Source organism: Oryctolagus cuniculus, chromosome 15, assembly GCF_051225735.1.
Source record: "Oryctolagus cuniculus isolate XC-2025 breed Fujian yellow rabbit chromosome 15, ASM5122573v1, whole genome shotgun sequence".
In the NCBI taxonomy this organism is placed as follows: domain Eukaryota; kingdom Metazoa; phylum Chordata; class Mammalia; order Lagomorpha; family Leporidae; genus Oryctolagus; species Oryctolagus cuniculus.
This window is the reverse complement of record NC_142881.1, coordinates 29,951,047-29,964,286: the sequence shown is the minus strand read 5'-3', so window position 1 is coordinate 29,964,286 and position 13,240 is coordinate 29,951,047. Positions and strand designations below refer to the sequence as shown.

General features: G+C 50.4%; 1 protein-coding gene across 3 annotated transcripts in view; it reads right to left on the bottom strand.

Moving 5' to 3' along the window:
• DNMBP (dynamin binding protein) overlaps window positions 1–11,634 on the bottom strand; it is a 119,043-nt gene extending 107,409 nt beyond the window's left edge. The window contains exon 1 of one of the 3 annotated variants that reach the window (XM_051824072.3): window positions 11,403–11,634. The gene's annotated coding sequence lies outside the window, so the exon portion shown is untranslated. Of the gene's footprint in view, window positions 1–11,014; window positions 11,113–11,402 lie in introns of those variants that run through there. The other 2 variants (XM_051824073.3, XM_002718639.6) reach the window with 2 other exon arrangements.
• Window positions 11,635–13,240: the final 1,606 nt, after the last annotated feature.

Sequence of the window (13,240 nt, the reverse complement as noted above, 5' to 3'; positions counted from 1 at the left end):
GGACTCTTGCACCCATGTGGGAGACCTGGAAGAAGCTCCTGGCTCCCGGCTTCGGATTGGCCCAGCTCTGGCCACTGTGGCCATTTGGGGAGTGAACCAGCAGATGGAAGACCTCTCTTTCTCTCTCTGCAACTCTGCCTTTCAAATAATAAATAAATAAATAGGAAGGAAGGAAGCAAGCAAGCTCCGGCTAGGGTTAGGATTTTGGAGCCTGCTGGATCCCACTTTATCTCGGAGGACAAATCTTGAAAAGGCTAATGAGGCTTCACATCTGATGGAAACTCAGGAATCTAGAAACGGAGGAAGACACCTTATTTTGATAAATGTTTCTGTGCAAAACCTAAAACAAACATGATAGGAAATGGGAAATATTTAGACTTTTTTTTTTTTTTTTTGACAGGCAGAGTGGACAGTGAGAGAGAGAGACAGGGAGAAAGGACTTCCTTTTTCCGTTGGTTCACCCTCCAATGGCCGCTGTGGCCAGCGCACTGCGCTGATCCAAAGCCAGGAGCCAGGTGCTTCTCCTGGTCTCCCATGTGGGTGCAGGGCCCAAGGACTTGGGCCATACTCCACTGCACTCCCGGGCCACAGCAGAGAGCTGGCCTGGAAGAGGGGCAACCGGGACAGAATCTGGTGCCTCGATCGGGACTAGAACCCGGTAATCCGGTGCCGCAGGTGAGGGATTAGCCTATTGAGCCGCGGCACCGGCCTAGACTCACTCTTTTTTTTTTTTTTGACAGGCAGAGTGGACAGTGAGAGAGAGAGACAGAGAGAAAGGTCTTCCTTTGCAGTTGGTTCACCCTCCAATGGCCGCCGCAGCTGGCGCACCGCGCTGATCCGATGGCAGGAGCCAGGAGCCAGGTGCTTTTCCTGGTCTCCCATGGGGTGCAGGGCCCAAGCACCTGGGCCATCCTCCACTGCACTCCCTGGCCACAGCAGAGAGCTGGCCTGGAAGAGGGGCAACCGGGACAGAATCCGGCGCCCTGGCCGGGACTAGAACCCGGTGTGCTGGCGCCGCTAGGCGGAGGACTAGCCTAGTGAGCCGCGGCGCTGGCCCCTAGACTCACTCTTGAAGGTTGACAAGCCAAAGACGCCCACTAGCATGGCAACTGTCTGACACAGTCCTTCAAAACTTGGTCAATTTGGTGAGAAAAAGACAAAAGAAGAAATCAGAGGTAAAGGGTGGGAAAGAAGCCACAAAAGTGTCTCCATTTTCAAAGGATATGATTAACGACCTGGAAAAACACAACCACCAAAAGACTATTTGGAACTAATGGAACAAAGCTGTTGGATGACAGATCAGCTTATAATAATCAGTATCATTTCTCCTGAACTACCAATAATCAACTAGAAAACAACAGTAAAAAGAAATGTGCTGCAGCAGGCATTCAGCCTAAAAGTTAAGATACCTCAACCTATAGGGGAGCATCTGAGTTGGAGACCTGTTCTGGCTGCTGACCCAGCAGCCTAACGCAGACTCTTCAAAGCAGCAGCAGTGGCTCAAGGAATTGGGTTCCTGCCACCCACCTGGGGGATCTGGATTGTGTCCCTGGCTCCTGGCCTCAGGCCCAGCTGTTGCAGGCATCTGGAGAGTAAACCAGTGTATGTATGGGAGCTGTCTCTCTGTCTGTACATCTCTTCTTGTATGTGTGTGCATCTTTCAGATAAATTTTGAAAGGAAAAAGTAATATGATTCACAACCACAAATAAACTATGAAGTATTTACAAATGAATTCAACCAAGAATGCCCTCTTTATGAAGAAAAACTTTAAAATTCTAATAAAGGACTTAAAAATGAACTGCTTAAGTATTTAGAGGTTTTAAAAGGGCGTGATGTGTACGACTGACTCAATGGAGTCAGAGCAAAAGCATGCATAGAAATCTGGAGAGGAAGTAATAAAGCAAATATGGCAAAATGCTAACATTTGGAGATTTGGGGTAAAGGATATACAAGAGCTCTTTGTACTAATCTTAGAACTCTTCTGTTAGCTCCAAATTATTTCCAAATTTTACAAAATGCTAAAAAAATAAGCTGGATAAATGGAAAGACACATTGCATGCTCTTAGATGAAATATTAGCATCCCAAAGATGTCAAGCCTCCCCAAGTAATTATAAATACAATCCCAATAAAAACCCTACAACAATATAAATTTTGAGTAACTTAATAAACTTACTCCAAATTTTATATGAAAAAATAAAATTTGGTCAAGGAAGAGCTAAGTACACTTTAAAATGAATAACTTGCTGTGCCAATTATTACAACATACCATAAACTCACGGTAATAAAATCTGAGCAATAAAATTGGAGCAAGAACTGACAGACTAATGGAAGAAAACAGTGGCTTAGAGACAGGTCAGCGTGTTTGTAGACACCGGAAACAGGGTACCATAAGTCTATGGAGGGAAGCATGGATCTTTTCGAGATTCTATTAGAAAAACTGACTCACTGGGGCCAGGGCCCTGGTGCAGCAGTTAAGCTGCCTCTTGGGACACTAGCAACCCATACAGGAGAGCTGGTTCAAGTTCCAATTGCTCCACTTCCAATCCAGCGCCCTGTTGGCTCTCAAGGGATTAAAGCCATAGATGTGACCCAGGGATCAGGAAAAACTTCTGAAACAAAACTCCAAGGGTATAAACCATAAGTCAAAGAACTCAATCTGTTGATTACATCACAGTTTCATAATGATAGGACTAAGAGCCAAAGGGATCAAATAAACAAGACTAGTGTCTGCAAATACTAACTGATAGAATAAAAAAGGGAGAGAATGATCCAACATGGGAAGCGAGATACACAGCAGACTCATAGAATGGCAGATGTCCTAAACAGCACTCTGGCCTCAGAATCAGCCCTTAAGGCATGCGAATCTGGCTGAAAAGCCCCTGAGAGTATTTCAGGCATGGAAAGCCAAGACACTATGGCCAAAAAAACAAACAAACAAACAAACAAACAACCTAAATGGAAGATCTCCGCGAGTGAGATCCCAGTGGAAAGAACAGGTCATCAGAGAAGGAGGTACCTTTCTCTGAAGGGAGGAGAGAACTTCTACTCTGACTACGACCTTGCCTAAATATGGTCAGAGTTGGTGAACTCAAAAGGCTTCCATAGCCTTGGCAACTCATGACAAGAGCCTAGGGTGATTACTGATGCCATAAACAAGAGTGTCAATTTGTTAAGTCAACAACAGGAGTCACTGTGCACTTACTCCTCATGTAGGATCTCTGTCCTTAATGTGCTGTACATTGTGATTTAATGCTACAACTAGTACTCAAACAGTATTTTTCACCTTGTGTTTCTATGTGGGTGCAAACTGTTGAAATCTTTACTTAATATATGCTAAACTAATCTTCTGTATATAAAGAGAATTGAAAACAAATCTTGATGTGAATGGAAGGGGAGAGGGAGTGGGAAAGGGGAGGATTGCAGGTGGGAGGGAAGTTATAGGGGGGAAGCCAGCCATTGTAATCCATAAGCTGTACTTTGGAAATTTATATTCATTAAATAAAAGTTAAAAAAAAGAATTTTTCTTGGTCAAAAGCTGGCAAAGACAAAATTAACAGAGGAACAAATGATAAGACATCTGCAAAGTCTAAATGTGATGAGGAAGGTATATCAAAATCAGAAAATTACCTCCACAAGTCAATGGCAGCAACAAAACGGCTATCAACTGATTGAAGATGGTAAAGAGGAAGAAGTAATTTATAAAGAAGCTGTATGCATGGGAGATGCTCAAATTCATTAGAAATCACAAAAGTACAAGTTAAAACAAAATACCACTTTGCGCTTATGAAATCAGAAAAAGCGGAGAGCTGGAAACAGCCGAGTGTCGGCGGGACACGAGGACACAGGAGCCCTGCGGTAGAACGGGGGATGCAGCCCCTGTGGAGGGGATCCTCGCATTCCTTAACCCAATTCAGGCACTGCAGCAGCTCCTTCAGGGTACCTACTCCACAGACTACTCCCCACCCAGCCCCATAAGTGGGCATGATGAAGGTGCTCACTGAAACAGGTGTGATGCTAGGGAGCGGGGCGGGGCGGGGGGGGCACCTGAGGACCCACCCACCACGCTGAGAGCAGACAAGCAGAACCACGGTGCATGCACATGGCACAGGTCTAACGCAGCACTCAGAAGCAAAGAATTAGACACGTAGCTTCATGGGCAGATCTGAAAAACAGCGCTTAGAGAAAAAACAAGCAAAATGAATGAAAGCATCACAAATTAAAACACATACATAGATCCTACTCAAAGAGAAACACATTACCTGCACTAGGATGAGCATGAGGTAAAGGGGAACTGAATGGGAGAATTAGAAACAAGACTCTTCCAGACTCCTTGCATGTTATAAAAGAATCCCAATGACCTATGATAAACACAAAATGGTAATTGTTTCCTTCCCTACAGATGCCAACCTTCCTAACAACAAAAGCTCCTCCGGCTGCCAGCTCTGCTGATGAGTAACAGCTTTTCACCCCTCTTCAAGCAGGAGGGAAGACGGAGGCCTCGGCACCGCGGGCCAGGGATGAGCAGAGGGAATCCACGCCCAGTGCGCCGTCCTCACAGCCTCACAGCCCGCCTGCGCAGACCCGAGTCTCGCGACGTGGCCGATTCTGCTCCAGCGGCTGCTGTCGAGTTTGCAAGCCATCTGAAGCTGTTTACTTTTGGGATCTCTTCCTACACAACCCTCTGGCCTCCATGGAGAAATATTCCTGAGGCCTGGAAGCCTGAAATTCTTGAGCTACAGGGGTCCCAGTTATTCTACAGATGAGGAAATCAGGGCCCAGAGAATCATGGGTGAGGGTCACACCACCCGTCTGAAAAGGAAGGCCTCTCTGATTCCACCCCTGCCCATGCCTGGTCTCTTCAGGACTCTAATGACTGCCCCTTCACTCGGAGTCACGGGCAGAACCTGTACAGTGGCCTACACTGACGCTCTCTCCCCTTCCCACAGCCTCTAATGTACGGCCACCATGGCCTCGCCATCTCTCAGACTGGTGAAACGTGTTCCTGCTGCAGGCCTTGGAACTTATTCCTTCCTCTGCTCCTGCTCACTCCCTCAATTCCTGCACGTCTCGGGACAAATGTGATCTTGGTGGCCTTCTTGACCACCCACCCCCACTACCACACACACACACACAGTCTCTCTCTCACTTCCCTACTCACGAGGATTTGTGAGCATCTGATGTTCTATCCATTCAGGTATCCACCTCCACCCCACTAGGATGTCAGTCCCATGAGGTCTTTGTCTGCTTAGCTCTCAGCTGTATCCGCTCACAGCTGCTACAGGTGCTGTATCCCTACAACCATGCCTGACACATAAAAGTGCTCAATGAGGATTCATTGTATGAATGAGCAAATCAGAACCGAAATCTGTATGTTCAGACTTCAGGCTCCTAAAACAATGCCCTACTTACTCCACTGTGACGGTTCAGTTCTTGGAGGGCACACACTGCAGTCAGAAGGAAAGACTGGGGGGCCAGCACTGTGACGCAGTGGGTTAAAACCCCCAGCCTGCAGCACCGGCATTCCATATGGGCACCGGTTCGAGTCCTGGCTGCTCCTCTTCCAATCCAGCTCTTTGCTGTGGACTGGGGAAGCAGCAGCAGATGACCCAAGCCCTTGTGTCCCTGCACCTGCGTGGAGACCCAAAAGAAGTTCCTGGCTTTTGGATCAGCTCAGCTCTGACCGTTGTGACCATCTAGGGAGTGAACCAGTGGAATGGAAGAACTCTCTCTCTGGCTCTACCTCTCTCTATAACTCTTTCAAGTAAATAAAATAATTCTTTAAGAAAATAAAAAAATAAATAAAAGGAAAGACTGGGCTGGGCATCTGGCACACTTGGGAAGCCACATCTCACACAGAGTGCTTGGGGTTGAGTCCTGGCTCTGCTCATGATTCCAGCTTCCTGCTAATGCACACCCTGGAAGGCAGCAGGTGATGCTTGAGTAGCCGGGCTGCTGCCTCTCATGTGGGAGACCCAGACTGAGCTCCTGGCCCCCAGCTTCAGGCTGGCCAAGTCCTGGTAGACGCAGACATTTGGGAAATGATCTGGTAGATGGGAGAGAGATCTATCTCTCTCTCTCTGCCTTACCTTTCTAATAAATAATTAAAAAAAAAAGACTTATAAATCCTAAGACAATATAGTCACATGCCACATAATGACATTTTGGTTAATGACAGACCGCGCACGATACAGTGGTGGTCCTGTAACATTACGGCACCTAGTGAAGTCCTCTGTCACGTCCATTCAAGGATGAAGTTACCTCAACACGTATTTCTCAGACTGCATCTCTGTCCTTACCCGATGCACAGCTCTAAGACACTCTAGCAACTCTGTGTCCATCTTCCCACCCATGGCTGCCCTTTGTAGCTTCGAGGACAAAGCAGCTCACCAAAAGTTAACACCTCGGTTTGTTTAGTGGCTTTTTCATTAAAGAGCTGTTCTGTGATCTGATTTTATGACTGCTGCTTTAGACCATGCTTCCTTTCCAGGCACAAGAATTGCATAATTAAATCCTAACCAGCAGAACTAAGCTACCCATTCTTGAGAATCTTTATTCAGATGACTTCCTAAGCTGGGTGCAATACAAAAGTGTTTCATATGAAATGAGCTGATGTTGTGACAGGTTTGAGAAGTATTCTGAATAAATTTTAAGGATGTTTCAGCACAGGGGTGGGGAACCTTTTTTCTGCCAGACCATTTGGATACTTATAACATCATTCACAGGCCAAACAAAATTACCCACTTAAAAATCCTCCTGCTATAGGTCTACTGAATTTCAAGTCCCACCCGTGGCTGCCTTGGCAGGGCCTTTTTTGGCCTGCAGCCTGGATGATCCCCACCTGTGCCCTGGCAGAAGAACAAGCACACCTGAGAATTTCACAGCAGATAATCTTGTATTAGTGCCATGCAGTAGGTACATACTAGCTGACTTCAAACCATAGAATAAAAAAATCTAGAGAATATGCCAAGTCTGTTACCTGGCAATAGATATGCCAGCTTCCAAATGCATTCTATTTCAATTGTTTCCATCATTTAAAAACACCCCCCTCCCCAAATAAATTTAACATTGGAGTATCTGTAGTTTGGAAAATCACTTTTCACTTCCATTAGGCTAACAAAGATAAAAATGACTCAGAGGGTAGGGAGTTACAATGCATTTGGAGCCTTGATATGTACTGTGCAGAAAGGGTTTCCTTCTGAGGCACAGATGAACGTGTTCCTGGCTCTGGAGGCTTCCTCACCTGTAGTTTTTTTTGTTTTTTGTTTTTGTTTTTTTAAGACTAGGTACCCCAGCCAGATGGTGGCACAGAACAGCAAGTTCACCACAGGGACAGCTAGTCTTTTTTTTTTTTTTTAAGATTTATTTATTTATTATTTGAAATGTAGAGTTACAGAGAGGCATAGGCATAGGCAAAGGCATTGACAGAGAGAAAGAGAAAAATTATTCCATCTGCTGGTTCACTCCCCAGATGGCTGCAATGGTCGGAGCTGGGCCAATCCGAAGCCAGGAGCCAGGAGCTTCTTCTGGGTCTCCCACGTGGGTGCAGGGGCCCAAGGCCTTGGGCCATCTTCCTCTGCTTTCCCAGGCCATAGCAGAGAGCTGGATCGGACGTGGTGCAGCTAGGACTCAAACCGGCGCCCATATGGGATGTCGGCACTGCAGGCGGCGGCTTTACCCGCTATGCCACAGCGCCGGCCCCTCACCTGTGGTCTTTAAGCATGGAGAAGATACAAATCTAACCCTGGACCACTGACCCCCTTCCCAGGACCAGAGCCTCCGGAAGGCTCAGCATAACCTGCCCTTAGAGAACACCTACCCGGAGTTTTTAGGAGCTTTTAGTGACTTGAGAATGATGATGATTTTGGGGCCGGTGCTGTGGCATAGCAGGCTATGCCTCCGCCTGCAACATCGGCATCCCATATGGGTGCCGGTGTGTGTCTCAGCTGCTCCTCTTCGATCCCGCTCTCTGCTTACGGCCTGGGAGAGCAGTGGAAGACGGCCCAAGCGTTTGGAGCCCTGCAGGCATGTGAGAGACCTGGAAGAGGCTCCTCAGTCTTGGCTTCGGATCGGCTCAGCTCCAGCTGTTGTGGCCATTTGGGGAGTGAACCAGCAGATGGAAGATCTCTCTCTGTCTCTCCCTCTCTCCATCTGTAACTCTAACTCTCAAATAAATAAAATAAAATCTACAAACAAACAAAAAAGAATGATGACGATTTTTCCCATCCTCTAAAAGAAAAAACAGGGCCAATGTTGTGGCAGAGCAGGTTCGGCAACAGCTTGTGACGCTGGCATCCCACATGAGCATCAGTTCATGTCCTGGCTGCTCTGCTTCAGATCCTGCTCCCTGCTAATGCACCTGGAGGCAGCAGAGAATGGCCCAAGCACTTGGACCCCAGCACCCATGTGGGAGACCTGGATGGAGTTCCAGCCTCCTGGCTTTGGCTTGACCCAGCCCTGGCCATTACTGCCATTTGGGGAGTGAACAAGTGGATGGAAGACAACTCTCTCTCTCTCTCTCTTCCATGTCTCTCCACCACCCCCCCTTTTTTTTTTTAAGATTTATTTATTTATTTGAAAGAGTTACACAGAGAAAGAAGGAAAGGCAGAGAGAGAAAGAAAGAGAGAGGTCTTCTATCCATTGGTTCACTCCACAGTTGGCCACAACGGCCGGAGCTGGGCCAATTCAAAGCCAGGAGCCAGGAGCTTCTTCCCACGCAGGTGCAGGGGCCCAAGGACTTGGGCCATCTTCTACTGCTTTCCCAGGCCAAAGCAGAGAGCTAGATTAGAAGTGGAGCAGCCAGGACTCGAACCATTGCCTATATGGGATGCCAGCACTGCAGATGGTGGTTTTACCCACTACACCACAGTGCCGGCCCCCCTGTATCTCTTTCAAATAAAGTAAATCTTAAAAAAAAAAAAAAAAAAAAAAAAAAGCTTGGGGGAGGCCGGCCGGTTTGTGACATAATGGGTTAAGCTGCTACCTGTAGTGCTAGCATCCCATAAGGGTACCGGTTCAAGTCCTCATTGCTCTACTTCCGATTCAGCTCCCTGCTAACGTGAGTGGGAAAGCAGCGGAGAATGGCCTAATGCTCGGGCCCTGCCACCCATGTGGGAGACCCTGATGAAACTCCTGGCTCTTGGTTTCAGCCTGGCCCAGCCCTGGCTGTTGTGGCCATTTAGGGAGTGAACCCGAAGATGGAAGATCTCCCTCTGTTTCTTCCTATCTCTGAGTGTGTGTGTGTGTGTGTGTGTGTGTGTTTGTAATTCTCCCTTTCAAATAAATGAATCTTAAAAAAAGAAAAAGAAAGAAAGAAAAAGCAGTGCGAGTTCAATCAGTCCTGCGGGTGGCTCTGAATGGCAATGAGGAATGTGAAGAGGGTCCCTGCAGCTAAGAGGGCGCACAGAGAAGAAAGGAGCCAGAGAAAAGCAATGGACAGAAGCAAGAGGAGTGAAAACTCTGCTCTGGGCTGCGAGACAAGTGCCTTGCACACATCTGGACAGAGTCTACAAAGATGAATCCGTCCCAGCCCACAATGCACACAGCCTGAATGTTGCATAAAAGTAACCTTATCGCGTTTTCTGAGTCGGAACGTTCTCGGCTTATTGCAAAAGCTACCATGGCGCTGCACCGGCTCCATTCCAGGCTAGACTCCAGCTAGTCCCCACCACACACAAAGCATTCCCTTCCAGTCTCCGAGCTGACCTGACCTTAACACTGAGGTACCTGTAATTTGAAAAATCATTTCTCACTTATTTTAGCCCAACACTGACAGAAAGACTGGGTGAGCTGAGACTAATAATGAATCCGAAGACTCATCATGGATAAAAAACATGCATAATGTTTTTATCCTTTTTTCCTTTTTAAAGATGTATTTATTTATTTGAAAGCCAAAGTTATAGAGAGAGGAGAGACAGAGTAGTCTTCCATCCCCTGGTTTACTCCCCAGATGGCCTCAATGGCCAGGGCTGGGCCACACCGAAGACAAGAGCTTCATCCGGGTATCCCACGTGGAAGCAGGGGTCCAAGCACTTGAACCATCTTCCTCTGCTTTCCCAGGCCATTAGCAGGGAGCTGGATTGGAAGTGGAGCAGCTGAGTCTCCAGCTGGCGCCCATGTGGAATGCCTGCGTCCCAGGTGGTAGCTTAACCAGCTAAGCCACAGCACCCGCCCCTAACCTTTTTTTCTTAAACCTTTTTTTGTTGTTGCAATGAGTGACATGTGTTTCATGTTAACATATAAATTCAGAACTTCAGACACAGCCCTTAAAGATCCTTTCACTCCATATATTGGAGAAAATGCATGCAGAGGAATAAACTTGCTCATCACCTCGAATCAGTTCATGCCTTGAAAGCAATAAACACAACACCCACTCTGACGAATCACCCTTATGTGCTCCCCAGGACTTCAGTCTTGCAACACATCAGTAGGGACTAACCAACCCTGCTCACTCCCTGTAACTCAGCTACGTAAACAGGCAGAGTTAAACTATGCTGGAACCCTAAATATTAGTCTCGCTACTAGCCTGCCGCAATCCAAAACAGCACTAATTATGACAAGAAAGTGTGTGGACACAAGATGTCCACGTTACTGCGAAACAGACCTAAAGGGAGGATACCAGTATTGCAGAAGAATGTGAGCGCCGAAAACATCTACTTTCATTCCTGGGCTTTCAATGAGGCAGCCGGCAACGGCTAAGGAGAGGCTGCATTTCAGGCTGTTAGGGTCTTGCCTCTGCATTTAAAACTGACCTCTGTCGCCGAGCCTTCCTCCCGGCTCCTAATCTGCACCAGAGCCTGGCCAGCTTGGTGACTCCAACGCTGCTGTGTTCAACTGACAGTACCAGCATCCTCGGGACACCGACGCCTGGGGGGCATCAGGCCGCGGGCGCAGCAGAACACAGGTGTCCGAGGAACTACACAGCCCCGCCACGGCCACGGCTGCGTCTCCAGCCGGGTCGCTCCTGGGAAACCTTGCCTCCCCGTCTCCCAGACAGGATCCCGCACTCCCTTACCGACTGGATGCGTGGCTCCAGCATGTGTGAAACCGAGGGGCCGGGCTAGCGCTGAATTCTTTTCAAGCTTTCGAATTCCGCCCCATTGCCGGAGTGGCAGGGCGGTGCACTGCACGGCGTCTGACACCATTTCAACGGCCCACGCCCGCAGCCCTCTCAGCGCCTCCCGAGCTCTCCGGGACCCCCGCCGAGCGCCCGGGCCGAGCCCGAGGACCGAACGACGAGGACCCGCAGCGCCCGCCGCCCTTCGAGGGCTCCGGCCGGCCCAGCGCAGCGCCGCCGCGAGGAAGGGCTGAGGCCCGGCCGCGCGGCGCGTCCCATCGGGGCGGGTGCCCTCGGCCCGACAGGGGACAGCGACCCCGGCGGCCCGCCCGGCCCAGCTCCTGACCTGCTCTCCGCTGCCCGGCGGTCCCTCGGAGCGGCGGGCAGTGGCGGCCGCCCGTCCCGGGCCCGCTGTCACCTCTGCCCCTGCAAGCGGCGGGCGGGTCGATCCCGTGTGACTCAGCGCGCCGCCCCGCCTCCCGCCCAGGCTTCCGCCTCGTTCGGCTCGGCCCGCACGGCCCCCGGGGCGCCGCGCCGCGCTGCCCGCGCGCCCACTCCCCGGCGCCCGGCCCGCGCTCGCGCCCCCTGGCGGCCGGACGGGTCCCGCCCGCCTAGCGACGTCAGAGGGGCGGTGCCCGGAGCGCCTCTCCCGGGGAAACTGAGGCACTAGGCTCCGCCCCCTGCTCCACGCGGGCTCCGCTTGTGCAGCTTGCGCCTCCGTGGTGCACCAGGCGCCTCTGACTGCGCGCAGCTCCCGCAAGGGGGCGAGTTCGCTTCCCCCACTGGCTGTCCCCTCACCTGCCGCACCGCCCTCCGACCCAGAAAAAGAATTCCTAGCCGCGGAGTCCCACCGAGTCCCTGACGGCGGCGCCGTCCTCCGCGCCCCGTCGAGGCACGCAGCGCGCGCCGCTGGTCGCTCTGTCTGTCCCGTTGCTTTCTGAAGAAAGTCTCTCGAGACTATGACGGAGTGCGAGCCCTGAGCAGAGCTGAGACCCGCTAAATCCTTCGTGAACCCCGCAGGCTGTCCTTTGCGCACTGAAGACCGCACGGTCACCTGCCGGGCCGCGTGGCTTCAGCCGCTGGGGCGTGGGTCTCCGGTCTCCGGGCTGGGCCCCGGGCGATGCCGAGGAAGGCGAGCCAGTCCCTGTGCAGTGCAGAATGCAGAGGAACCTTCGGTTCCAAAACCTCCTGGGGACACACACTTTCTCCTTTCCTTTGCCTTTTCTTGGATGTCAGATCATTACTCTTTGAAGAGTTTTTTCAGTGCGCAGCTCGGTGGCCTTAAGCGCATTCCCAGGGCTGTGCCGCCACCCCAGCACCCCCTCATCCCCAACAGTTTTCATCTTCCCAGGCTGAAGCTCCGCACACCTCAGTGCCTAACTCGCTCCCCAGGCAATGGCAACCCCCGTTCTGTCTTCTCTCTCTAGGAGTTGACTTCTCTGGGTGCCTGCTAGAAGCGGGATATACAGTGCAGGCTCACTTCCTCCAGCCTGATGTGCCCTAGGTTCACCCGCAATGTAGCGGCACTAGAAATGGCTCAATGGCGTCATCTTCATAAACAGTAGCCCCAGCACGGCCTTGACATCGGGCCTCAGAAGCACCTAGGATAGCGAGTTCCAGAAACTCCAAAGGAGGTTAATGCTCAGCTTGCTGACAATTTCAGCCCTGTGTCCCCGCCCTCTGACATCTAAAGCTCTTCAACAGGTTTGCTTCTCCCCAGGAGCTGCCTTCAGCAAGACAAAAGTGCGGATCCCACCCCTCTGAGTTTCTAGTTGTTGGTTGTTTTTTTGTTTTTTAAGGTTTACTTACTGATTTGAAAGTTAGAGAGAGAGACAGATCTTCCATCTGTTGGTTCACTACCCAGATGGTCCCCAGGCTGAAGCTAGAAACCAGTAGATTCTTCCAGGTCTCCCACATTGGGCCCTGCACCCGCAGGGGAGACCAGGAGAAGCACCTGGCTCCTGCCTTTGGATAGGCGCGGTGTGCTGGCCGCAGCGCGCCAGCCGCGGCGGCCATTGGAGGGTGAACCAACGGCAAACGGAAGACCTTTCTCTCTCTCTCTCTCTCTCTCTCTCTCTCTCTCTCTGTCCACTCTGCCTGTGTTAAAAAAAAAAAAAGTGGAGCAGCTGGGACACAACTGTTGCCCATATGGGATGCCAGTGTTGCAGGAGGCACTCTGCCACG